The 26,999-nt window shown below is 40.9% G+C and overlaps 1 long non-coding RNA gene across 1 annotated transcript; it reads right to left on the reverse strand.

Moving 5' to 3' along the window:
• Positions 1 to 347: 347 nt before the first annotated feature.
• Positions 348 to 17,013, reverse strand: LOC140529899 (uncharacterized). The gene is made up of 2 exons (XR_011975721.1): positions 16,907 to 17,013; positions 348 to 788 (listed from the first exon to the last, which is right to left on the reverse strand). It is a non-coding gene; the product is annotated as an uncharacterized lncRNA (long non-coding RNA).
• Positions 17,014 to 26,999: the final 9,986 nt, after the last annotated feature.

A 26,999-nucleotide genomic window follows, 5' to 3' on the forward strand; every position in this document is an offset into this window, starting at 1 on the left:
TATTAATAAGACAGGTACTATCTTATGTCAGAGACCACACAAGTTTCTGACGAATCTATTTCGGTGCAATTCATCAAACATTTTAACGCTCTTACTATGTCCAAGAGACTGTATACTGGGAATGCATAGAACTTAAAAACAGTTTGTGCCCTCAAAGGGCATTCATTCTACTAGAGGGAGAATGTACCTACGTTCACAGCTAAGTCAATAAACATAAGTAAATATCAGTGTAATGTATGTGCTCTGGCCTTACTCTATCAGGGCCAGGAAGAGTTCATTTGCCTTTCAGGGTTCTAGGGTACATTGAGTAGCTTTTTCATCTCAGTTTGAACTGAGCCACGCTCGGGTTGTATTCATCTCATTTATTCCCAGCCAATAACTGGAGCCCTGCTTCCATTTAGTCACTTAACATTGGGTAGCTTTTACAAAGGAATATTTACTTCAAAGCAATAGCAAGAACAAATATATAGCATTCTCGCCCAACATCTCCAGGGCATAATCTCCTTGATACAATCTTAGTCTCGGGGTGGAAGTGGGATTGGGTTTAGACTCATACAATCCCTGCATAGCATTGATCCCACCAAGTTCACATCCAAAATTGGCATCATTGCCAGCTTCTTCAGGGCTGGAGTTCCAAGGGTCATTCCAGATGATTGCTTCATACTCCTCAAGGCATCAAGGCTGGGATGACTATAACACCCAGGCTGCAATCCTGGGACTTCTAGATTCCTGTGGCTTGTGCTCCAGCCTTTGAAACTCCTCAAAGTCAGAGACTCCACATCCCCCACCTACCATGGGAAAGAACAAATTAAAAGGTCAAGGTGGCCTATTTCTCAGGGGATAAATGATGTTGTGGGTGGGTAGAGGCCCTATGGTCCTTCCCTTTATCATATGGTATCATTAGAAGCTGGAAAAGAAGTCAGTTCCTTTCCCAGATTTGAATGCAGTAAAAACGAAGTGGGCCAGAACTGAGTCATGTCTGTTTTTTTGGGGACTAAGTGACTTCCCCAGGGTCACAACGGCTAGTATACCTCTGAGGCAGGATTTGAACTCAGGTCCTCCTGACTCCAGGGTTGGTGCTCTATCAGGTCCTTTTGAGGACAGTTCCAGTTATGCATACAATATAAAAGGCTCCTCCAAACCTGGCAGCCAACTACAACCAGTTATAGACTAGCCATGTGTGATCCACTCACACAGTTCTAGTTACATGGTAAGTATAAATGTATCTTATTAGTGTGATTCTTATTCTTGGGAGGATCTCTATAGTGTAACATTGATCACTTTGATCACCCGGATCCCTGAAGGTCTGATACATTTCGACCTCTCCTCCAGGGTTTTCCAGTGCTCTTAGGGGGAATGGAGGAGTCTCTCTGTTTCTTCCATTGGCCCAAGCCCTCACTAATTGTCTTTCCTCCAGTTTTAGGGGTTCAAGTACCTCAGTTCCATTTAAACGCTTACCAGTCAGATGACCTTCTGTAGAGGAATATTTACTTCAATAGTACAGGCAGAACAAATATGTAACTATTTTCCCCCAGACCTCTAGGGCATTATCTCTCCTTCTCTGGGGGGAGGATTGGAAGGAGGGTGGTTGGGAGAAATATTCAGTTCAAAGTCCAAAGGCAACCTTGGGCTTGTGTCCTGGGATCTTGGGTCCTTAGGGCTTCCCTGTTGGGATGTTTGCAGCTATACTGCCTGAAATTCTAGGTTCCAAGGTACTCACATTTCAAGTTCCCTGGTTGGGGGCTTCACTCCCCATACCTTTTGTATTCCCCAGGAAAGGACAAACAACACAGACCCAAACAAGCACATTTCCCAGAGTCTCAGGGCGAAAGGGGAGGGGGAAAAGGCCCTCAGGTCTTGCTTTTCAGCTTATTTAAGGTACCCCTGCTGTGAGAGAACTAGTAGCATCTTTGGATGCTATAGTTCAGTGGAGAACCAGCAGATGGCAGTAGTGACTTGCCAGTATCACCCAACTAGTATTATCGGGGTACACATAGGGGTTACTGAGTCTATTACTTTTCCCACTGTATAGCACAGTTTTTCTGCTTTGTGGAACTATTTGTTGTTGTTTTGTATCCTCGTGTCTAGTCTAATGCCTTGCATATTGTAGGCAATTAAAAAGAATTTTTTTTTAAGCTAAATTGGTAAGGAAAGGTGGAGCTCACAGAAAAGCTTGTAATTATTATATAATACAGTAGATCTTATGGTAGGGAATATTTGAAGTAAATATTCCTCTATAGAAAATACAGCTGATTTTGGAGCCAGAAGACTTGGGTTCAAATCTTAGCTCTTAAGCAAGCCACAACCTCTCTGAGCCTCAGTTGTTACCTTCCAACTGCAGATCCGAAGATTCTATGCTATAGTTATGTCAGGTGGCTGGCTGATAATACACTTTCTTTATTTTGGTGAAATAAGGATGCACATCTATAAGCATGAAACCTGGAAATATACAATGTTGGGTTAGCTCATTTTCTTAAAGAAAAATTTACTTTGAACTAGAAATATTGGTAAAAGAATTCACACATGAGGAGAAAAGAAATTTCTTGAATAACTGATCAACAATTTTGTTTATGTAAGTGAATCATTTGGCTCAGATTTCCCCTGGGGCTACTTTAGGGTTCATTGACACCAAGTTTATCTCTCATCTTACTCCACAAGCCCTCAGGAGGTGATTTGCATGTGGAACAATGTCTGATGTCATTGTAACTTGTGTGTTGACCTTACCAGGAAGGTTTTCTCCCTTAGAAGAATTTATAGATGGTGCCAGAATCAATCTGAATTGGAACCAGATTGTTTTTAGACCAATTTGTTCCTAGTGATGAATCTAAGGCATGCTTTTGATCAGTGACATTCACCCTGATTGACATCTAAGAATGAGACCAACTCTGACACTTGGGTTCGCAGATCAGCAAAATGATTGATAGAATCAAGCTTGGCTAGTGAAAGGTACAAGACCTTGGGAATTGGTCATGTAATTGCCTAGCAAAGAAGGTGTCAAAAGTCCTCCAGAGATAATGTATCTTTCCCTGAAATAGTTGGGCCTATATATAGGTAGGTCAGTTTGTCAGTCAATAAATATGAAGTACCTACTATGTGCCAGGCACTGTGCTAAGTGGTGGGTGTGTGTAGCATGTTGGAACATGTCACATGTACTGCTGTCAGACCCCCAAACATGCAGAAAGAAGGGAATAGTGGGCTACTTTTGGGACATGGGTGGTTTCTTAGATGAACAAAATAACGTAGTGTTTTCCAAATGACCGGTTCTGGATCTTTAGTGGCTCAGCAAAGATTCAGGTGGCTCTTTTCAGTCCCATTCTCCTGACCATCAATGTGCAGCTCTTCTAGAAAACTACACATTAATTCAATCCTTCTGGATCAAAGAATTTTGCATGAATCTTGAGTTGGAAAAGACCTCAGGGAGGATCTAGCCCTCCTCTCTCATTTACAGATGAGGAAACTAAGGACCAGGTCCCAGAAACAGAAAGCACCAGTGATGGGATCCTACTCCAGGTCCTTTGACTCCAAATCCAGTAGTCTGGGTCTAAGCTCAGAAATTACCAAAGAATTGACTGCCATTAAAAGATCATAAATTTAGACCTGGAAGGAAACTTAGAGGTCATTTAGTAAACCTAATCACTTTAAAGGTGAGCAAACAGGGGCTTAAAGAAACAAAATGACATGCTCAAGATTGTCCAAAGTCACCCAGAGAGAATGAAGCTGAGATGAGATTTCAATCCAGGTCCATCCATCCTATATCCAGTACTGTACTGTTTTCACTATACCACATGACCCACCAGTGCCACCCCATTCTTCATAAACATATATAAATCATGCACAAACACATGCTTGGCCAAGTTCCTCCATACCCCGTCCAGAGACCCAGTCTGAATTTGATTGACCTAAAAATCACCTAAAGAGTATCATATGAAACCACTTCTATGATAATTCTGCCATCTTCAAAGCTCCATATTTTTCATAACGTTGCACTTCTGAACCTGAAAGGACTAAGTTTGCCAACATCTTTCTCTCTCTCATTTTCCTACTCCCCTTCCTCCTGTAGCTGAGCTACGTCCCCTAGATGGTTTCCCTGGAAAGTATCTCCTACTTCACTAATGGAAAGAAAATAGGACATTGATATTGTTAAAGGAGGGAAAAACTCTCTCCTTTTCTCCTTGTGTTTTTTAAATCATTATCTTTTATTTTTTGTATTTGTAAAGTGCGTGATGTCCATGTAAGATATGTATATTCATGAGAGTTGTCTAAATGAGGTTCAGAGGTACTGATAATTATAATAGGAGATCTGCAATTGCCTCCAAGGAGAGAAGGAGACCCTGGAAAAGGGATGAAGAGCATCACCATGTTGGACTCTTCTTGCACTTTTGCTCAGACAAGAATCATATCTATCTCTTCCCCTAACTATTGTTTGGTCTAGGGATCCAATATGTTCAAAATAAAAGTTGCTTCCACAGCCTCCCGTAAAGGCGAACGTTGCCCCAGGCTTGCATCCACTGTCTTGGCCTCTTCTCATCAAATGTAAATTACACAAAAGATCATCACAAATAGTGAACAGCAAAGACAACTATTCAAGCAAAACAGCAAACAAATTGGAGAAATTATTCAGATATACCAAATACACTAGATGCAAATATACAAAAAACATACACAGGATGAAGAAGTTCTTTAGATGTGAATGAGATGAGATCTCAGCTCAGCTGAGAGAGAAAGGCTTTGCCCAAGAGGAAACTCCCAGATGTCACTAGGGAGGCAAGCTGGAACCAAGGACATGTTGAGAAGTCAGCTTCCAGTATATGTCTGCAGCTTCCAAAGTCTGTCTGTATGTTTGTTTTTGTGATTTTTCTGGAGTTCCTCTAGAATCACGTGTCCTCTTTGAAGCAGGAATGAAGAATGTACATCCTCTCCAAAGCTCTCATACCACCCCTATCCCTCACATGGTCACACATGGTCATGTCCAAATTTTCCCCACCAATCCAAAATAACTTTCTACAGGTAACATGAAACATAGGGCTGCTCTTCCCTCTCTCCCATCCAGATTGGCCGGGAGTTGGGTTACATGTCACCTTCACTTCTGAATATATTCTCTCCCCCTCACTTCCCAGTGAGCCAACCCTTACAATAAAGAATGAAAAATTAAGTGGAAAAACCTGACTCAGCAAAACTAACACAAAAGTCAGCTAAGTCTGAAATAATGTGCAGTATTCTACATTCCTAGCTTTCCAGCTCTGCACAGAAGGGAGGTGAATTCTCCTATCTCCTCTTTGGGGATGTTTGGTCATTATAATCATGGAGCATTAAGTTTCAATTGTTGGTTTTTCCCTTAAAAATTGTTGTAGTCATTATGTATATGGTTTCATTAGTTCGTTTCACTTTGGATTAGTGTGTTTCCTGTGCTTCTTTGTATCTTCATATTTATGATTTGTTATAGTGAAGAAATATTCTGTTTCATTTCTGTACCACAGCCATTCTCCAATTGATGGGCATCAATTTTTATTTCTAGTTTTTTGCTACTATAAAAGGTGTATTTGATGTATTTAGGACTTTTCCTTCAAAGGGTTTGTACATTTTAGTCAATTTCTTTTAGCATAATTCCAAATTGTTTTTCAGAATGTTTGGACCCATTCACATATCTATCAATAGTGTATTAGTTTGCCTGTCTTCTCATAAACCCTACCACATTGAGAGTTCACATTAAAAAAATCTTCACTAATTTGCTGGTTGTGAGGTGAAAGCTGACAGGTGTTTTGATGCGCATTATTCTTATTATTAATGATTTGGAAATCTCCTTAGTGTTGATGGGCACACTATATTCTTACTCATTCATCAGGTAAATAGGATAAGGTTGAGATTATCCCACAATGGTCTAGTTTTCTAAGTGCTATGCCCAGGAGCTAATTTTCTAGTTTCTCAGAATAGTGGAAAGAGTCCATTTTTTCCCCAAAATAAAATTTCTTTGTAAGTTTTTTTTTGTAAACACCAAAGTAGAGTAGAGAGTTAATTTGAACAACACCGTGAAGGGCTTACATCAAGCCAAATGGGAAACTTAGCAGAAAATTGGAATTGATTCAAGCAGCACATTGAGAACCTTTTAAGTCAAGTTGGGTTGTTGAGAAAACAGGCTTGGTGACCTTTCCTTGCAGGGCCATGATGTGCACATCCAAAGAGTACAAAGCTCTAAGAAGGGCAAGGGGGTGGGGTGGGGGTGGGGTTTGGCAACAACCACTGCAGTAGAGGAAGCCAAGAAAGTTTTCAGAATGAGCAAGAACTTTTTACTAAATAACTGCCCCAAGGTCAGTGTGAACTCATTGATATTTATGTAAGCAAAAAAAATCCCCCCCCCCCCACAATGACACAACTCATTAAAATAGAATGAACTTTTTGGGGGGAGCTCCTTTATACAGTTAGGTTTGCCATGTACTGTTTGGGGCAGCAGACTTGATTTTGTCAAGTAATATTAGCCAGAATGGAGTCCAAGAATAATGGAAAATATCAACAGAGCATGTCCATGTAAAGGGAAAAGAGGTGCAGGTTGTTTCCTTTCGAAAGTTTAAGAGAATGTTCTCGAGGCAAGCAGATGTGATCTGAATGTTGTTAAGTGGCAACTGCTTGTGAGTAGGTGGGTGGTTCTGGGTAGCAGGAGGAAGTGACTAGCAGTGGTGGGAGGACAGCGTGATAGACAAAACTAGATTTATGGTAAATAGGAGACAATCTGGAAGAGGAAAAAACTTCAGTAACATTAAAGAGAGAGAGAGAGAGAGAGAGAGAGAGAGAGAGAGAGAGAGAGAGAGAGAGAGAGAGAGAGAGAAAGTGATTCTCAGTAAGACCTTGAGCAATAACTAGGAAAACAATATGAGAAATATTAGGCACGAAATTTCATTCAAACAACTTACTCAGTTTGGCATGTGCACAGAACGGATCTGAAATGCAAATCAAAAGCTTTACAGTGCTCTACACATTGGGGCAACATAGGGTCTGGTTTCTTTTCTGGGGATGAAAATGAAAAAAAAAAATCCCTGTAAACATGGGTTTGTAAAAAGAGATGTCAACAGAAGAAGCAAACCCATGTTAAAGACTTAGATAGAATAGACAGAGGGAAAGGTGAGGGAAGCTGGAATATAATATTAAGAAATGCCATTTTAGGGAAAGCAAGGATTTGGGTGGAGCTTTGGGAATACAGAGCAAAAGTTGTCTCCTCCATCCTGCCCCACTCTAATCTTGCCAAGTGAAGTCTACAAGGGAGTCTACATGACCCTACTACTTGTGGGATTTATTCATCCTAGCCCAAATATCAGACTGCCTCAGGAGGTTCAGAGTTGAAGAAAAAACAAAATAGTTAAAAAAAAAAGCCACCCATAGTTAAAGCAACCATCAGAATTCCTCTGACCTGGACCATCTGTTGAGCTTATTGAATCCCATGTGATGTCCAGAGACCTGAGTTTGAATAGAGCCCATGACACCTACTAATTCTGTGATCATGGGTAAGTCATTTAACTTTGCTCATCTGTCAAGTTGGGGTAATAATATATACCCCATGAGACATTGTGCTGTAGTAAAGTTGGATAAAGGAAGGTCTTGGGTTAAGCCCTGCCTTTTGGGTTTTTTTTTAAACTAGTTTATTATGTTTGACTAGAGAAAAGTCAATGAATCTCTTCATTCCTCAGGCAATTGCCCAGGACTTACCTATCAAGTCAGGGAAGGACGTAGTCTACATTAGTGAAAGGAATTCACGAAATCACAGACACTTTTGTATTACAATACCTGTCTCACAGGATGGTTGTGGGGATCCAGTGGGCTTTGCAAACCTTAACATGATACATAGATCCAAGCTACTATTAAAATAATGGGAACACTGACCCACAAGGGCCTGGTCCTGTTTTTTAGAGAGTACTTCATATTTTCTATCTGTTGCCAATTCATGTGGAGGCTTGGTGAACCTCCTTCTATAATTGTAGGATATGGGGGCCCTTTCTATTCGCACTGCAGAGTAGGTGAAAGTGTTCTCTGACTGCTTCCTTTTATCACTGCATAGTGACAAAAAGTCTTTGAATTGGCAAGCTGCTGAGTCAAAACCTAATGTGCCTACAAAAATTGAGAACAGATGAACTCTCCCTCTTTTCCTTAACTGCTTTCAAAGAGGAAGAACTTCTGCTAGCTTCTGGACTAGGGGAGTCATTCTTTTCCCTCTGTCACCATGTATCTAAATGGTGCCTCTGTTTTTTTTTCTTTCTGTCTCTATTGTGTTTAATCTTTCCTGATCTTAGGTAAATAAGTATTGGAGACATAGTGAACAAGATTACAACCTTGTGAGGTTCTAATGGTCAGAAGAGATACGGTAGGAGGAAGGTTTCGTTCCAAGTTATTTGTTTGAACCCATTTATCCCAGGGATTCAGTGGGTATATAGAAAGACAATTGTACACCTCTTTTGGGGTGGGGGGGGTAAGAGACTTTTTGCACTTTGGTCCTTGCTATACTTTCTTACTAAATATTCTTTTCTAAAAGTTTATTTATATTACTTGGTTGGTTAATATTGGAGAGATGATAACTAATTAAGACATATTGGGGGAATATGTCCAATGGGAACTCATGAATGCCAGCCATTATTAAAATAAGGGGAGGGGTGGTCAACCAAAGCTAGTCCTATTCTTTCAAGCACGTACAATATTTTCTATATTTTAATAATATTAGATAAATCTAATCCCTTAGGGTTACCCCTAGAGCTTTGAGAGAGAGTCCACTTTGAGTGGACTTGAAGAGAGTGAGCCTACAGCATGTGCTCCTTTGTTCTTGTTTTTCACCTTACTTTTTTCAATGGAGTCCAGATAGAAATGGTTCTGGGACCAGTGCCTACCCTACTATTATTATTTTTACATTTAATATTCTATGGGTTATAGTACAGGTGGATAAAGTAACTACCTTTTGTAATTGAATCAAAGTGTTAGGATGGAAGCTCACTGTATATAGGGTCATGGAAACCTCTTCCAAACCATCCTGGTAACAGGATAAAGGAAATGAGATATATTTCCTCTGGATCTACCATGGTTTTGACTTCCTTCTTTAGATCTCTTTATTTTGAATTTTTATTTTGTTTTATGTAGCTTGGAGCTTTATATATATATACACATAATATATATGTATATTATGTGTATATATATATATAGAGAGAGAGAGAGAGAGAGAGAGACAGAGAGACAGAGAGAGAGAGAGAGAGAGAGAGAGAGAGAGAGAGAGAGAGAGAGAGAGAGAGAGAGAGAGAGAGAGAGGTGATGGTGATGACTGTATATTTCTTTTTGCAATATTAATCCAAACTTGTTACTCACCTAAGCTGCTTTATATCATTCCTTCACACTCCAATGGCCTCAGCTCATCCCTCTCCCTCTACTAGTATTTAATTCTCATTGTCTTTCTTCTCAAGGAAATACAACATCTGGGAACCGAGCTTTAGTATTTGGGGAAGTAGCTGAGTTCATCATTAATACTATGGATTGAGACCATAATGAAGTCAGGAGGACTTGGGGTCATGAAGTTATAAAGACCCAAGTTCAAATCTTGCCGTAGACACTTACTAGCTCTGTGATCTTCAGCAAGACACTTAATCTCTCTATGCCTCATCTGTAAAATGGGGATAATGAGATCTTCCCACTCCAGATCTACTACTTTTTTCATGATTTGTTCATAGTCAAGAAAGTGACTCCAATCTGGGCTGCAGTTATAGTGACTCCCTTTACTAGAAAGGAGATAGTTCTGATGTCCTCTGCCCTGGTTAAATCACATATAGAGTATAGCGTTCTGTTCTTAACACCACATACGTACAACCTACAGCACATACCTTGTGAGGTTTTTGTGTGGATCGGATGAAATAGAAAGCATCGTGCACACCTTAGAGCACTATGGGAATGCTAGGTCTTACTATTATTTCCTCAGAGCTTTGGAGAAGGATTAAACGAGCACACTCAAACAACCCCTAGATTCAGTTGTGTAAAGCATGCTTTTCGATGGAGTCAATCAATCATTACTTATGCAGTTTTGCTACATGAGGCCCCTACTCGCCCTTGAATTTTATATGGGAGGTAGTGAGCAGATGACTAGAAGTCAAAGGGGGAGAGCCACATGAATTCCACAAGGACAGAATTCAGTTGTTGCAATAACATGGAAGCAATCTCAGGACAGGATGAATCTGGTCACGATTCTTGGTGGGTGTGATTATGATTACTGGGTGTATGGTAATTACCCATGAACAGCATCAGTTCTCATAAGATTATAACATATATTGCTTCTTCATGGCTGCCGCAAGACTTTTGATTTCCTTTGCTCTCTGTTAACTATCTCTCACGATGGGACTGGAGAGCTAGGACTCAGTCTCGCCAGAGGTCATCCAGTTCAACCCATTAATTTTAAAGTGAGAAAACTGAATTTCATGGAAGTGAGATGACTTGCCCAAGGTCACATAGGCAAAAATCAGGGCTGGATTCAAATCCAGGTCCTCCAGCTCCAGGTCTCCTACTTTTTCTGTGATTTCTGCCATAGCCAAGAAATTGACTCCAATTTTGGGTTGCAGAAAAAGTCCCTCCCTTTACTAGGGAGGGGATAGTTCTGAGGTTCTCTACTCTGGTCAAGTCATACATAGAATATAGCAGCCTATCGTTGGCATCACAGTTTAGGGTAACTCATGGCCCAGGAGCCGCAAGGACTCTGGGCTCACACAGAGCAAATCCTATTCTTTGGACTTGACCCTGAAGCAGTCCTCAGAGGCCACCTACTTCCAACACCCTCACTTTATAGAGAAAGGGAGTGGATGGGATATTCAGGGAGGACTGGTACTCTGGTGTGAGAGCTGTGCAGAGACCTTTGCATGGCTACTAAGCCTTTGGTGTCTACCTTTCACCCGACTCTCATCTCTGGCTCCAAAAAGCTGTATGCATGCTCAGTGGCCACACTGAGATGGGCTAAACCAGATTGACGGTAACCAAAAGGCCCCAAACCTGTGGGTAAGATAAGGAGATGTTTACCCAAGTATGTGAAGACTTCTGGGAGAATGACTGGATGGATCCAATTGTTCCAGTGGCCATGACGGGGGCTGAAGCAGATGCTGTGGAGCACTTAGAGCTTGGTCAGGCGTCATCTACTGCATCCCAGACCATAACTTTGACTTTTGTCTTACCACTGGAATTTGATGACTCTGGAGGAAAGACTGAGGCAGACTCTTCCTCACTTGAATTCAATTCACACACATGCCAAGCCCTCACTCCATCATGTCATTCATCCTCTTTAAAAATGAGGGACAAACAATGAACGAATGCTAGATAAGGAAACAGAGGCCTGGTGGGTTGAAAGCCTTGCCTAAGTTTGACTAAGTGGCAAGAGGCAGAGCTAGTATGTGAACCCAGGATAGCTTACTCTCAATCTAGGCTTCATTCTACTATAACCAGGTACTTTCCCTTTCTACTGCACCACATTCTTCTACCTCTTAGCATTCTTTCTCTCCTTGATTTTCCTCATACAACACATGTTTGTGGTCATTTTACATTCTTCCACTCATTGGTGTCTAACTTCCTTGTCAGAGACATTTTAATTTTAATCTTTGCCTCCCTTAGCACATAGCAGACAATACATGATGATTAAATTGAATGGTATGAATGGAATTAGCTTTGACTCTGGAGTCTCTCTCCCGGGTTCAAATCCTGCCTTGATACTTACTACTTGTGTAACCTTGGGCAAGTCACTAAGCTTCCCTGTGCCTCAGATTTCTCATCTCTAAAATGAGGACCTGGACGAGATGGTCTCTGGGATTTCTTCCAGCTGCAGATCCTACACTGCACTTGCTAACAGTCTGTGTTGTGATCGTAATGAGAAACTCCAAGTAGCCACTTGAGGCCGCCCTTGCTCCATTCCTGTCATCCACTCAGTAAACATGGGTGCTGCAGATGCTTTGGTTTCCCCTTCTACAGAAGTTAGATCATGAGACTCCGACCAGGGAGGCCAAGCCAGTAGAGAGTGTCAGATCTAGACAAAAGTGCAAAAAGTAGAGCTAGAGAAAGATGTTGTGGGGGACAAATGCCATCGTCACAGCTTCCTTCAACCATTTATATTTTATACCTTTAGAGGTTAGTCTTTTTTTTAATTTTTTATTGTTGTCCTCCCATCGTTTTTCCAGTTTACATTTAAATAATAAAAAGACACCATCAGCTGTGTTCATCCTTCGTTGCCAAAGAAGACCATGCCATCAGAGAAATGCTGACATGACTTGCACTTGACTTTGTTTTGAGTGAGGGAGGGCTGTGCAGGTCACCAGCCTCACTTCTCCTCCAGAGCCATATGAATCCAGTGACCTGATTTTCCTCAGGATGACTGGAGATGATCCAGGATGCACTGGGAGACCTTGGGCCCTTTAGGCCAAGGTCTCTGCAGGTCCTCACTTAGGGTGAGGCAATGCCCATTCATTGAATAGGCCTGTTTAAGAAGCAGCCAGGACATTGCCTCTTTAATGAGGTTAAGAAAAAGAAACCCCTCAGGCTGGGTGGGAACCAGCAATAGTTACTATTAATAATCACTCTCAAGCTAGGAGGGTCCCGAGGACCATCAGTTAAAGAGTAGCTGAAATACACACAGTAGGATTGGAGGAAGATCAATGATTTTGGTCGCTTGTGGTTGGTGGTTATCACTCAGGCAGGATAAAAAGGGTGGTCCTCTGGGAAACTTTCAACTACAGTCTCCCACTCCATCATGTGCAAAACAGTGCTTTTCCCCTGATACATTCATATAATTAAGGAAAGAAAAATCATCATCTTTACATTCTAATCTTGACTATCCACCCCTGTCACTCTGCAGTTCTGGGTAAATGACTTCATTCTGTGAAATTTCAATCTTCTCATTCATCCTGCTGTTAATCAAATCTCAGACTAATGTCATAAGATGAATAAAGTCATACAAGAACTTTGTCTGCTGGGAATCCTACTCTAGTTGTGCAAAGTCATACTAGCATTCATACAATGGGAACTCAAGAGCTAGAATCAAGTGTTAATTAAATGTGGAGTTTTAGGGAACTTATATGCAATAAAATTATTATTTCCTATAAAATTATATTTCCTATAGGGCAAATGAACCTTCTATATTTTTTCCCTTGATGAACTTTACTAAAAGAAAAGTTCTATGAGGACTAAGAGGTCCCTTCTGACTTCAAATCCTATAAATTCATGTAATGTCATGTACAATGCTTTGTAAAATTTTTCATGGTGTGGTAGAAACTCAGTTTCTTATCTGTAAAATAAGTGCATTGTGCTACATCGCTTGAAAGTTTCTTCTAGAACCAAATCTATGCTCTGTGATCCCAAGACAGATCATGGATCTAGGTCAACTCTTTAGGGTTCTTTAAGCAAACTATCTACAAAAAGTAATTGTTTCATTGTTTCTTTGCTCATGCTCATTTCTTTTCTTGTATTCTTTCTGTAGTTAGCATTTCTAGTATAATATTGAATAGCAATGGTAATAATTGACAACATTGCTTGACTCCTGATCTTAATGGAAAAGCTTCTAGCTTATTTCTATTACAGAAAATGCTGGCTCTTGCTAAGATCATTGATCTAGAAAGCAGAAGATCTGGGTTTGAGTACTAGCCTGGTGACATATAGGCTAGAATGCCAGACCTGAAATTGGGACAACCTGACTATCATCTCTTTGTAGCTGTGCTGTTGGATTTGGTCAAATCACTTAACTTCTGTTTGACTCAATTTCCTCAACTGTAAAATGGAGATAATATCACCTTCCAGGGTTTTTGTGAGGATCAAATGAAATAATATTTGTAAAGCACTTTGCAAGCCTTAATGTGCTATATAAATGCTAAATATTATTTTTTATTATGTGTGAGGCACTGGGAGTCAAATATAATAAATGAAGCAATCTCTCCTATGACTAGATGCAAACAAATTCATCTCTTTCAGCTTCAATTTCCTTATCTGTAAAATGTAGTAATAATTCACCTTGTTCTAGAACTTGAGAGGTTACAAAGTCCTTTTATCATAATGTCAGTTAGTTGTACTCATGAGTATCTATCCTGATTTTACATATGAAGGACACAAGGTCAGAGAAATTAAGTGACTCATAGAGGAGCACACAGCTGGTCAGTATTGGAGCTGGGATTTAAACCCTATTCTTTTGGTTCCAAAGTTGATCTTCTTTCTATTATACTAGTCAGTTCTCTCTACTAACTGTTTTGGAATTTTAGGGGGAACCAATTAGTTAATAGGAGGCAGCTTGGTAGGTAGGTTGCTGGGAGATTTGGTTCAAATCCTTCCTCTTACATTTACTAGCCATGTGATAATGTGCAAGTCACTTAACCTACCTGAGCCTCAGTTTTCTCATCTGTAAAGTGGAGATAATAACATCTATAGTGCATCACTTATGGTGTTATTTTGACAACCAAATGAAATGACTCGTAAAACGCTTAATAATCTTTAAGGAGCTATATGAATTGGAGTTTTAAAAAAACTACGTGGAAAGTCTTCTATAAATGATAATGTGTTGGGAAAGGGATAGCCAATTTAAGGGTTTCTTTTCTGTCTTTGAAAGCTAACTATTTCAGAAAAGGAATTATAACATTCAAGAAATTTGCTCCTAGGAAAGTTAGTATGTTGGATGGTGGAACTGGTCAAATATCTGGTGGTAAGGTAACTCATTACCTTCAAGACCACCCTACTGAATATGCCTCCCCAGGAACTTCATTTCCAATGACTAGCTCCAATGGAAGAAGCAAACTCACTTGAGAGATGACTGACAGAAATCTGTCAAGAGACAAGAGGAAAGCTGATCCAGGTCTTGGAAATACTGTATAGGTCATTATCATTGTCATCATCATCATCATTATCAACATGGCATTTAATATAGCAATTTAAGGTGTGCAAAGCACTTTACATACATCATCTTTGATCCTCACAACAGCCCTGGGAGATAAGTGTTATCATTATCAATCGCTATGTTATTGATGAGGAAACTGAGGCAAAGATTAAGTGACTTGCTCACTTTCACATAGCTAGTAAGTGTCAGAGGCTAGATTTGAACTCAGGTTTCCCTGACTCCAGGTCCAGTGCTGTATTCACTGTGACACTCAAGTTGTCTTTTGTAGAGAAGAGATGCTTGGGAGGAATGTGATGACTACCTTCCTACACATGAGGGTTGTCATAAGAAACAGGGATCATAGAAGAAGAGCTGGAAGGGACTTTGGAGTCCAACTTCATTTTACAGATCAGGAAACTGAGGTTCAGGGAGGTTAAGTGACTTGTCCAAGGTCACACAGACAGCATCAGAGGTAGGACTTAAACCCTGCTCCTTTGACTCCAGAGACAATATTCTTCCCACTGTATCACACTTGATAGCAGAAGGAAAAATTAGGAACAATGGTGGGGGTGGGGAGTTATCAGGGACAAAGGCTTCAGTTCTATATAAGGGAAAACCTCCTAACAATTGGGAGATGTTCAGGGCTGCCTTGAGAGGTCCTCAAGCAAAGGCCAGATGACCAGATGTCAGGGCAGCTACAGTGGGCAAGCTTGTACAGGTACAGGGTAGACCAGAAGGCTACCCCTCCTGCTCTCCAACTCAGTGGTGTTGAGTGTTAGAATCTTTTCATGGCAACGTAAACACTGTAACCCCCAAAAAGCTTCACACCTGTCAAGGTAGGTTAGCTCACAGAGACAGAAAGTGAAATACAGAAAACAAATTCTCTGGAAACCCTGAAATACCCCAGTGTCATCAGAAGGTCATTGGCATGCTTAAAAAAAGACAACTTGCCAGTCATCAAGGTCTCCAGAGACTCCGATGTATTTTTAGAAGTCACTGAGTGCTCACTAAAGAGGTTTGATACTCATAGATTTGGAATTTGAAGTTACTTCACTCAGAACCCACACGTATAAACTGGTTTTTCTGTTGCTGCTGCTGGTGGTTTCCCCCCGACTCCTACCACCTCAGCTCTGGTCATTTCCTGATACTGAGATTGAAGACAGCTTGGCCATGACCTTCAACTCAGCATCACATCTGAGAATCTGGCAACAATAAGCAGTTCTAATGATACGCCAGAGGAAATTCATTTATAATATGGTTACCTGTATAATGGATCATAGCAGTGGGTTCAAATGCAGATAGCATGATTGTCTTAAATGCTGCACGCTTCTTTGAAAGGTGTATCTATTCGTGTAGGTTTGCATTCCTACATGAGACCCAAAGTTTGATAATCTTAGGTGTCATATATGACACAAGGAACTCAGCTTAGACTGAGGTAGGGTAAATGGAAATAGAAGAGGAAAGAGTTTGAATTTGGAGATAAAAGACCTGGTTCCAATATTGCTTCTGCCACTTACTCTCTGGGTACCTTTATTTAAATGCTGCAAGGATCTGTGCCTTTACTGATATCAGATTGAAATCCTTCCATAACTTAGCATATAGTTTTTGTGGCAAAGAGATGGGATAATGTAAACCCTTTCGAGTCTTCCTTGGACCAAGAAACTTTGCAAACTTTAAAGAGCTGTAAGAATGGAAGCTATTTTAATGTATATAAAGGCCCTCTGTTAATGATAACATGCTAGGCAAAAGAGGCAGCCCCTTTAGAGCTCTCTTTTCTGTTTTCTAAAGCTAATCATTAAAGAAAAGGAATCACACTATTCAGGACAGGTGATTTTAGGTCAGTCCGCGTGTCGATCAGTGGTATTCCAGAATCAGCAGTTCCTAGTGAAAAAGTAACTCCTTACCATCTTTCTGCTTCATTGTCTTCCTCTTGCCTCTTGGCTAAAATACAGACTCCTCATCCTGGCACTCAAGTCTTCCTCAATATAGCTCCAATCTATAGTTCCAGATTGACCATTCTTACCCTCCACGAAGTCTATGTTCCATCCAAACTGGTCTACTTACCTTCCATTTCCCACATTCCCTCTTGTGGTCAGTCTGTTCCTTATGCCTGGAACTCACAACCTTCTCACATTAGAGCAGCTACCTCCCAGGGGTGTTGTGAGAATCAAATCAGATAAAGTTTCCAAAGAGCTTAGCACAGTGCCCGGCACAAAGCAGATGATTAATAAACACTCGTTCCCCTTCGCCCCTTCTTGCTTCATGCTTAAAGCAGAACTCACGCATGAGCTCTTACAGGAGACCTTTCTGAATCCCCATTCTTTAATGCTCTTTTCCTGTCTCTTCTCCACAATCCTCGAATTATTTTTCTCTGTATCTATGTTCTATATACCTATAGTGTATACATTATATCCTCCTCATTAGAACACAAGCTCCTTGAAGGCAGCCACTGTCTTGTTTTTGTCTTTGCAGATCTAGTACCTAACGCAGGGCTTGTCTTTGCCTACAGCAGCCCCTTAATATATGATTGTTGAACTGAACTGAATAGGATTGATTCTGTGACAGAAAATATCACATGTTCTGAATTCTGGTGATACCCCTCTTTACATGAATCTTAGGTCACTAATAGTTTGGAGCTGACCCTTGTTTGATGCCTTTTCAGCCTGGTGGGATCTGACAGAGATGTACTTCACTGGTACTCCTTTTGTGAACAGGAGTCCTTTCCTTAGAAGATGCACCATCAGAGTAACCAAGGTTCAAGTGACTTGTCTAGACACTCACTGCTGATCAGTAATTGCTAAGAACTCATTTAGAGCTTAACTAGGTCACAAATGGTTTCATTCACCTATGAATGAAAACAGAAGCTCCCCAAAAGGAGCCCCTAGGCAGCACTAGCGAGAAGGGGTTCAGAGTTAGGAAGACCTGTGTTTAAGATCTGCTTCTGATACACACTGGCTTCATGGGAAAGGTCCTTTCAGAGTCCAACTTTATTTTACAGATCAGGAAAATGAGGCTCAGGGAGGTTAAGTGACTTGCCCAAGGTCACACAAGACAGTGTCAGAGGTAGGACTTGAGCCCTGCTCTCCTTTGACTTTTTCTGAGCCTCAGTTTCTCATCTATAAAATGAGGGAATTTGACCAAGGGATCACTGTAGCCCCTTTCAGCTCTGAATCTATGACTTGTTTTCACAAAAACATACTCATCTGAACAAAAGGAAGCATGATATTCTTTTAAGGGAGTGGGGGCTGATCAAGTAATTGATTTCCTCCCCAGAAGGTTTTAAAATCATTTCCCTGAGTTCTTGGGTCCCTTCCAAACACATTCTGATCTCCAGAAATTAAAAGGAAAAAAAAGATGTCTTGCTTCACATCACATTATTGGAATCTGAGACCTATCCAAAATCTGTGAATCATGGTTTGTGGAATCAATTCTTTCCACTAGGAAATGGGCAACTAAGGCCATACTCCACGGAGCTTGGCAACTGACAGAATCAGGACTTGCCTAATTTCTGAACTTTCTGAGGACCCAGGAGGAACATTCTCGTAATTAGCAGGTCCCCCAAGACCAGTGAAGACAGCATGGAACAATGAAGAATTTCTCCATCTTTAACTTTAGTCAGGGGCCCATCACAGAATCCACATCCTGCTCCAATGTGCAGCTGTCCCACAGGAACCTTGGACTCTGCACCTGAACCATCCTAGCTGGGCCCCTCTTTCATCTTTCTCACGTAACTAGTCCTCTGCCTCCATTCCTGTGCACCATCTCCAAGCTATGCCCTGAACGTGGCAACCATCCCCTGCTCCTCAGATTCATTTTATGGGCTGCCTTCTCCTATTAAAACACCATTTCTTTGAAGACAGAGACTGTCTTGTTCACTTATATTTTTATCTTCAGTGCATGCAATACAGTAGTACCGTCACATTTTAAGCACTTAATAAATTCTCTCTGTGTATCTTTTTCTTTGTTCTCTCTCTCTCTCTCTCTCTCTCTCTCTCTCTCTCTCTCTCTCTCTCTCTCTGTCTCTCTGTCTCTCTCTCCATCTCTCTCCCTTTTTCTCTCTTCTTTCCTTCTCTCTCCCTTTCCCTTTTCAGCTCTCTCTCTTCTCTTACAATATCTCTATCTCTCTTTCCTCTTCTCCTCCTCTCTCCCAGCTATCATGAAAGTTTGAAGATGTGTTCTTATACAATTTTAAACATAAGCAGAACAACTTATCTTCCAAGGTTTTGGGTTAATTCACCCTATTTTTTCCACTCACATCAGAGAAACATGAATAATTGATGCTCAATACACTGAGAAACATCTTTAACAAAGTGGATAACTCCTTTGAAATTTAAAGAACTTAGCTGAAGTGGGTATTTATAGAAAGACCATGTTTTTCAAAAATTATATAAATACATCTTATTGAATTAGCAGAACCTGTGGGGTTTGCTTCTGGCAAGCAGCTGTATCCCTATCATTCCCTGCACTGAGAATGATGTTTCATAATAGAGAGCTGTAGTTCTGAGGCTGGAGATGGCCTGCTTTCTATCAAAGCAAATGGCAAAAAGTTAGACAAGGCATTTCCAGCAGGGTGTTGGCAAATAGCAAGAAGGCTTTCCAAAGTACAAGGGCTGATCTATCACTGCTTTTAGGCATTGTTCATGTCAGATAACAGCAAGAAGTGATATCTTACCGGCTGGCATAACCATTTGAGGCTTTTATTTATTTATAGTGACATGGTCATGGTTTGCACTTGTACGTTATCCCCAAAGCCTGATAACCTCATTTGTCTTCCACTACAAGAAACTCAGTTCACAGGGAGACATGGTAAATAGGAGCAAAACAGGAAAGAATCCTGAATTTGGAGACAAAGGATCCGGGTTCCAATCCTTCCTCTGTTGTGTACTGTCTGGGTACACTTCAGCAAGTCATTTCACTTTTTCAAACCTGGGGGTTAGATGGGATGATCTCTGATGGCTCTTCCAGAATTTATGCTCCTCTGGTCCTTTTGAAGGAGGAGAGCGATAAAAAAGCTTTGGACCACCAACACTTTCTTTTGTATGAATAACCCTTGCGTCCAGGAGTCCAGTTTAATTTGGGGGCTATTTTACTTTCTTCTTGATGTCTGTGTCTTTCTCCCAAGAAAAGCTGGAGAAACCTCTTAATGGCACAGTCCAGTGTACTGATCTTTCACCTGCCTTTTCAGACTTCTTACACGTTCTTCCATTTTATGCCCAGCTAAACTGACCTCAAACACAGCCTCTCCATGTTGTGTCTCTGAGTCTTTGCACAGATTGTCCCCAAGACCCATTCTTCCTCCTCACTTTTGATTAAAGAAGAAAGTGACAAATGTTGGAGGAGATGTGGAGAAATGGGGACACCAGCTCACTGTTGGTAGAAGTGTGAAATGATCCAACCATTTCAGAGGGCAATCTGGAATTATGCCCAAGAATTATTAAACTGCCTATACCTTGACCCATCAAAACCACTACTTGGTCTATTTCCAAAGATGATTAGAGAAAATGGAAAAGGACCTATATTTTCTAAAATATTGATGGCAACTCCTTCTGCAGTGGCAAAGAACTGTAAATTTCAGGGATGCCCATCGTTGGGGAATGGTCAAACAAGTTGTGGTGTATGATAGTGATGGAAAACTACTGAGGGATAAGAAACGGTGAACTTGATAATTTTAGAAGTATGCAGATAGACTTGTGAGAAATAATGAAGAGTGAAATGAACAGAAGCAAGAGAACTGAATACATTGTACACAGTAACAGAAACATGAAGAACTATTTGGAGCAACTAAGTCATTTTTACTGTTATAAATACCCAGATTAACTACAAAGAACCTATTTAGATGCCATCTCCCTTCAGAGAAAGAATTGATAAAAAGAAGTAAGTATGTATAGATTTATTTTACATGTATTTTTATATATTTTACATATTTGTGTCTAAAGGTAGGAATCTCTAGGGTGGGGAGGGAAGAAAAAAAGGAAAAAAGAGTTACATGATAACTTTATTATAGATTTAAAAGGAGTAACAAGTTGTACATAATAGCTTTCTAGTTTCATGTGCAATTATCTTTTTTTCCCTATTCTACTATATTGTGGGAATGCTTGTTTCAGTTCAGAATAAAAAAAAATAAAATTTTAAAAATTAAAAAGATTGAACTATAAAAAAGAGCTCCTAGCTTCTTTCCAAGCTCAGCTCAAATGCCATCTTCTATACGTGGTATTTCTTGATTTTCCCGTAACTAGAGCCTTTTCTCCCTCCCTTCCCTATTACTTTGTATGTATTTTATATATTTCCTTTATACATTTTTATAAGCACCTGTCATCTATCCCGATAGAATGTAAGCTCCTTGAGGGTAGGAAGGACTCTCATTGCCCTCTCATTGTCTCATTTTGGGTCTTGTACGCTGCCTGGCATATAGAAGGCACTGGATAAATGCTTTCTTGATTGATTCATTGATTAGTACCAGTTCTACACTTGGAAATTCTTGGATCCTAATATATCAAAGAAAATTTTATTAATGTTGCATCCAGGAAGCCTTGCAAGCTGTATATGATACTAGAATCAGAGCTCTAGAGCTACATAGACTTCAGAAGCTGCCTCATCCAATCCCTTCGTTTCACAGTTGTGGAAACTGAGGCCCAGGTAGGTTAAGGCCACAGAGGCAGTAAGCTTCATAGGGAGTATTTCTATGTAGGTCCTCCGTCTCTAGTGGCAGTGAGGTGGTGTGGTGGATAGAGTACTGGGCTTGGAGTCAGGAAGGCCTGAATTCAAATCCAGCTTCAGATACTTACTGCAGCTGTGATTCCATACACGTCTTTTCACTTCTATATGTCTCAGTTTCCTCGACTGTAAAATGGAGATAAAAAAACCTACCTCACAGGGTTGTTGTGAGGAACATTCGTAAAATACTTAGCCTATGGCACATAGTAGGTCCTTCATAAATGCCTGTCTCCTTTCAGAGCCAACCCTTTTTCCACCATACCAAGCCCAATTCAGTACATAGTAGGGTGAAATAAGGGCTCATCCCCACTGGCAATGTGTATCATACAACAGCAGAGGGCATTCTGGTGTAACTTCTTAATTCACCTCATTCTCAGAGCTGGCTGCTTCTTTTTGCTTAGTTTTTCCCTTTTGTGGGAGGAGAATAAGTCATTGAGAAATGTATAGATTACTAAATCATTATCTTGACTCAGGCCCTTACTAGGAAAACTCCCTTTTGTTAAATCACTGGCCACCTAACCATCCACCTGGAAGCCACAGCTTTACTTGGCCATCCTGCTCTCTACCCTTTCTCTCTCTTTCTGCTGTCCACATCTTGCTTTGAAAACGTTATCAAATCAATACTATCACTGCTCTCTAGAATAGTCATGTCAGCTGACCGACTCATGTCTCTGCTCACCTTCCTATCCCTTTCCAGAGCAAAACTCCCTTTCTTGGCCACCCCTCCTGTAGAGGTATTATGATTCCTTTCTGGAATATAGGGGTAGGTAGGTGGTGCAGTGGATAGAGTGCTTGGGTGGGAGTCAGGAAAACCCGAGTTCAAAACCACCCTCAGACACTTATTAGTTGTGTGATCCTGGGCAGGTGATGAAATCCTGTTTGCCTCAGTTTCCTCTTCTGTAAAATGAACTGGAAATGGTAAACAACTCCAGTATCTTTGCCAAGAAAACCCTAAATTGAGGGTGGTGTCCTCACAAAGAGTTGGACATGACTGAAAAAAAATGACTAACAACTGGAATGTAAGTTCATTGAGGATAGCAATTGTTCCTATTTTATATGGGTATCTCCAGTGCCTAGCACTGTGTCTTGTACACAGTAACTTCTTGATTAGTGTTTTCTTATTCATTCATTCATTCATATTCATTGATCAGTAGCTATGTAATTCACTGGTTTACTTCTATTCAAGGACACATACATCAGTGTGGGCATCCCATTTAGGCAGTGCCATTTTGCTTAGATCAGGTAGCAACCTCGCTTGCCTCTTCCCATCATAGTTCAGTTTGTCTGCCCTACACGGAACTGTAAGATCCCTTAATACCAGGGTACCAGAGGAATGGTGGACATTTCACTCTGAGAAATTCTGCCCTTAGAACTCTTCCTTCCTTCAAACCGTCAACGTGGATGTCCTGACATCGATTCCAGGGTCATGTGAAATGACCTCCAACTCCATGTCTATCCTACCATTGCTATTTAGGTTGGATTTGCCAGGCCCTATTAGCTAACTAGCATTTATTAAATGCCCACTGTAAGCCAGGCACTGTGCTAAGCCTTGGGGATACAAAAAAAGGAAACCAAACCAAATCCACCACAAAAGAGTCCCTACCCTCAAGGAACTCACAGTCCAGTGGAGGAAATAACATGCAAACAATGTAAAACATGTAAAAACAAGATAAAATAAGGATAAATTGGAGATAATCTCTCAGGTAAAGGTGTTAAGATTAAGGAGGACTGGGAAGGGTTTCTTGTAGAAGATGCAGCATCTGTTCAGACATGAAGGAAGTCAGAGGAGTTGGGAAGCAGAAAGGAGGAGGGAGAGAGTTCCAGGCAGGAGGATCAGCCAGTGAAAATGCTTGGAGGGAAATGGAGTGTTGTGGAGGCCAGGGTCACTGGATCAGAGTGTGTGGAGGGGTATAAAGTGTGAAGAGACTGGAAAGGTATGAAGGGGTCTCAATACGAATGCCAGAGTGTATATTTGGAAGTATTAGGGAGTCACTGTGGTTTATTGAATGGGATGATGATGTTTGATCTGGTCAGACCTGAGTTTTATCAAGATTACTTGACAGCTAAGTGGAACATGGATGACTGGAGTGGGGAGACCAACCAAAAGGCTCTTATGGTGGTCCAGGCATGATAAGGGCTAGCCCGAAGAATACTACCTTCTTGTCTGTTACCTCTGTGCAGAGATCACAAAGGACTCACAATAATCTATAAACACATAACACAAACCTCATCCCCCTCCAATCAACCCTGCTTCATTAAACACTGCTGTGGAATGATTCTAATTGCCTAAGGCTGTCTGTCTACGGTGACCTTAGCATTTCCTAAGGTCTGACTGCCCCACTACTGCTCCTTCTCCTAAGTGAGCCTAAGCAGTGAGGTTTGGGAGGAGAGGATGGGGTAAACATCTGATAAAGGGACTTTCCAGTTGTGACTATGGAGCAGCCAGCCAATTAGCAACCTGTGAATTCATTATTCAAGCTGTCAGGAGCAACTCAGAGTCATCAGTGATGGAAATCTTGAGTTATTTCTGGACTGAATGATTGATCTGCTGTATCCAAACGACATTTTGATGGGTTCCAGACTTGCTGCAAAGGACGTAATGAGGATAATGAGGATAGCGATGATGATGATAGTGTGATGGATATTACACCTTGCTTCCAAAGAACTCTGAGTGTTTTCACTCCTTTAATCTCATATATCTTCCAACACTCCCTCTAAGGCAGGGAAGGGTAGGTAAGTGGGTTGGGTTTTTAGTATATTACAGGAAAGCCTTTGTTCCACTCAGAAAATTAAAGAATGTCCAAAGCACATAATGTAATGTAATCAAAGTAATCCACATACAAGCAATGCAATTCATTTCCCTCTCCAGAAGTTCTTGGCACAATAGAAAGAGCATTGACTCTTAAGTCAGGGGAGCTCCGTTCAAATCTGGCTTCAAATGTTCTGTGTAGTTTACTTGCCGTGGGCCTCAGTTTCCTCATTTGTAGAATAAGGAAGTTGGACTATATGACTTCTGAAATTCTTTCTAGATTGGGAATTGCTCTGGTGGTTTGAACTCTCAGCACCCCCTTGTAGTTTGGACTTCTCTGGGGAGGGAACTGGACTTGGTAGAGATCAGCTCTAGTTACAGATAAAGCAAGTGAGTAGGGAAACCAAGGTTTTTCCTTTTCCTTTTTTTTCTTTTTTGGTGAAAGATGTTTATTCTTGTCAATTAGAGTAAGAAATAAGAATGTGTCATTTAACAATCCTTCATTAAAGTCTTACTTAGTTGTCTTTTCTTAGAAACCCAGGATTCTCAAAGGTTATGTCTGCAGAGCCTAGGCATGGATTGGCAGGCTCTCCTAAATTGTAAAGGCTTGAAGTATGGGCCTGGGGATGACCTGTACATGTACGTTCAAGAACCCAGGTTGGCTAGGTTTGGAGGAGTACACTAATCACTCAGATGGGCACCAGGCAATGAGATTTGAATCCTAGCAATACTGGAAAACCATTTACTAAGTCATAGAGGGGCTATGATCAGTATTTCGGTGGTGGGGGTCCTCTGATAAAAATCATGGATCCCTAAAGTGTGGATATATATGAGTTATAACAGTAGCATATATTTATATATAGTTGGACAGTTCCAAAATATTGTCACTTACATTATCTCATTTGATTCTCAAATCTATGGTAAGCGGTACTAGGATATGATTTTTTTCCATGATGTATGGGGAAAATCAAGATTAGAGATGAAATGATTTGTCCCAGGCCACAAAACTAGAGGTGGAGAGCTGCCCAGGCCTAAAGTTCTGTGCACTATATACCTTCTTGTCTTGAATACATGCTGCTGTTCTCCAGGATACAAGCAGAACTGAGGAGGTGCCCACTACCAGCCCTAATGCATTCCCATAAGAACAGCTGGCTCTGTTGTGAGCAAGGAAACTGCAGTGTAGACCCGGGGCAGTTTGGGTTAACTTTGCCCTCAGTTTGTAAGATGAATGCAAAAGTGGTTTTTAGGACTTTGGCAAAGAGCTTCAGAGACTCAAGCGAACCTCTCAGACTAAAGTTTTTTAAGCTCCTTGCTGACTGTTTTTAATCTCCTTGCTGGTGGATGACAAATGATTTTATCTTCTTGAACCACTTTTTAACCACTTTGGGTACTGTTTTTTTCCCCACTGGGTTTTCTTTTTCTAATTTCTGACATTTCTTAAACAATAAATTGAACCAATAGACAAATACTTATGAAGCAGCTACTCGGCTCTGGGGACACAGACAGAATAGAAACAGTCCTGTCCTCAAGTAGCTGACATGATATTGAGGGTGACAACACAAACAGACAGAAGCATATACAGAATAAGGAAACACAAGATATTGTAGTGGGGGAGGCACTAGTAACTGGCGGTGCTAGGAAAGGTTTCGTATAGAAGGTAATGCCTGAGCTAAGCTTTGAAGGAAACTACATTCTAGGATTCTAAAGGCACAATGACAGGGGGTCCATTCTGTGGAGTCAGGGAGAAGGGAGCTAGAATGTCTTGTGTGAAGAGGAGAAGGACGGCTAGTTTGGCTGGATCGTAGAGTGCAGGAATGACGACCATGTACCACAATACAGCTGGAAAGGTCGGTTGGGGATAGTTTCAAAGGACTTTAAAAGTCAAAGTGGGGAGTTGGTATTCGACCTTAGAGGTAACAGGGACCCAACAGTTTATGAGTCAGAGTGGTCAGATATGTGCACTAGGAAAATCATACTGACAGTTTTGTGGAGGTTGGATCGGTGAGACTAATTAGGAGGTTCTTGCAATAGTCCAGAGAAGAGGCAATGAGGACCAGATCCAGGGGAGTGACTGGGTAAGTAATGGATATGAGGCTCTGCTTTATTATCCATGTAAAGGGTTTGCTTCTTTCTCCATTTTCTTCCCTCATTCTTTGCTAGCTGGTTGTGACCTTTGCCTGTTGCTAGATGGACTTATTGAATTTTTACAGTTCTTTTTTTTAACATGATTTCCTCATGTCTTTTCTCAGAAGCAGAGATAGCTTTGAAGTCAAGTATAAAGTCTTGCCTCTCAGTATAAAGTTCTACCTCTGGTCTCTAGTGACTGTGGGCAAGTAACTTAAGCTCTCAGGGTTCTAGAGTTCCAACTCTCTACTACTACAAGTTGCAAGGAAGGTCTTATACTGGATTGGCAGATGGACTGTCCTTGGTGTTCCTTATCACAGGTTCAGTCCCTATAGGATTACTTGCCCTTTGATGTTCTTATTGAAGGTATAAACTTATTTGCAACCCAAATAAGGGAGAATAAATATACCTAACCCACTTTAGAGGGCAAGAGAGAAATGAGCTTTTCCCTAAAGAATGCCTACTTAGGTTGGTATTCATTTGTACCCCTTATTCCAGACAGGATGAAATTAACTTGAACTGATTTTCAAGCTGCGAAGACACCTGGTTATCCAAAAACCAGCCTCATGA

The sequence above is a fragment of the Notamacropus eugenii genome, chromosome 2 (genome assembly GCF_028372415.1).
Source record: "Notamacropus eugenii isolate mMacEug1 chromosome 2, mMacEug1.pri_v2, whole genome shotgun sequence".
Classification (NCBI taxonomy): domain Eukaryota; kingdom Metazoa; phylum Chordata; class Mammalia; order Diprotodontia; family Macropodidae; genus Notamacropus; species Notamacropus eugenii.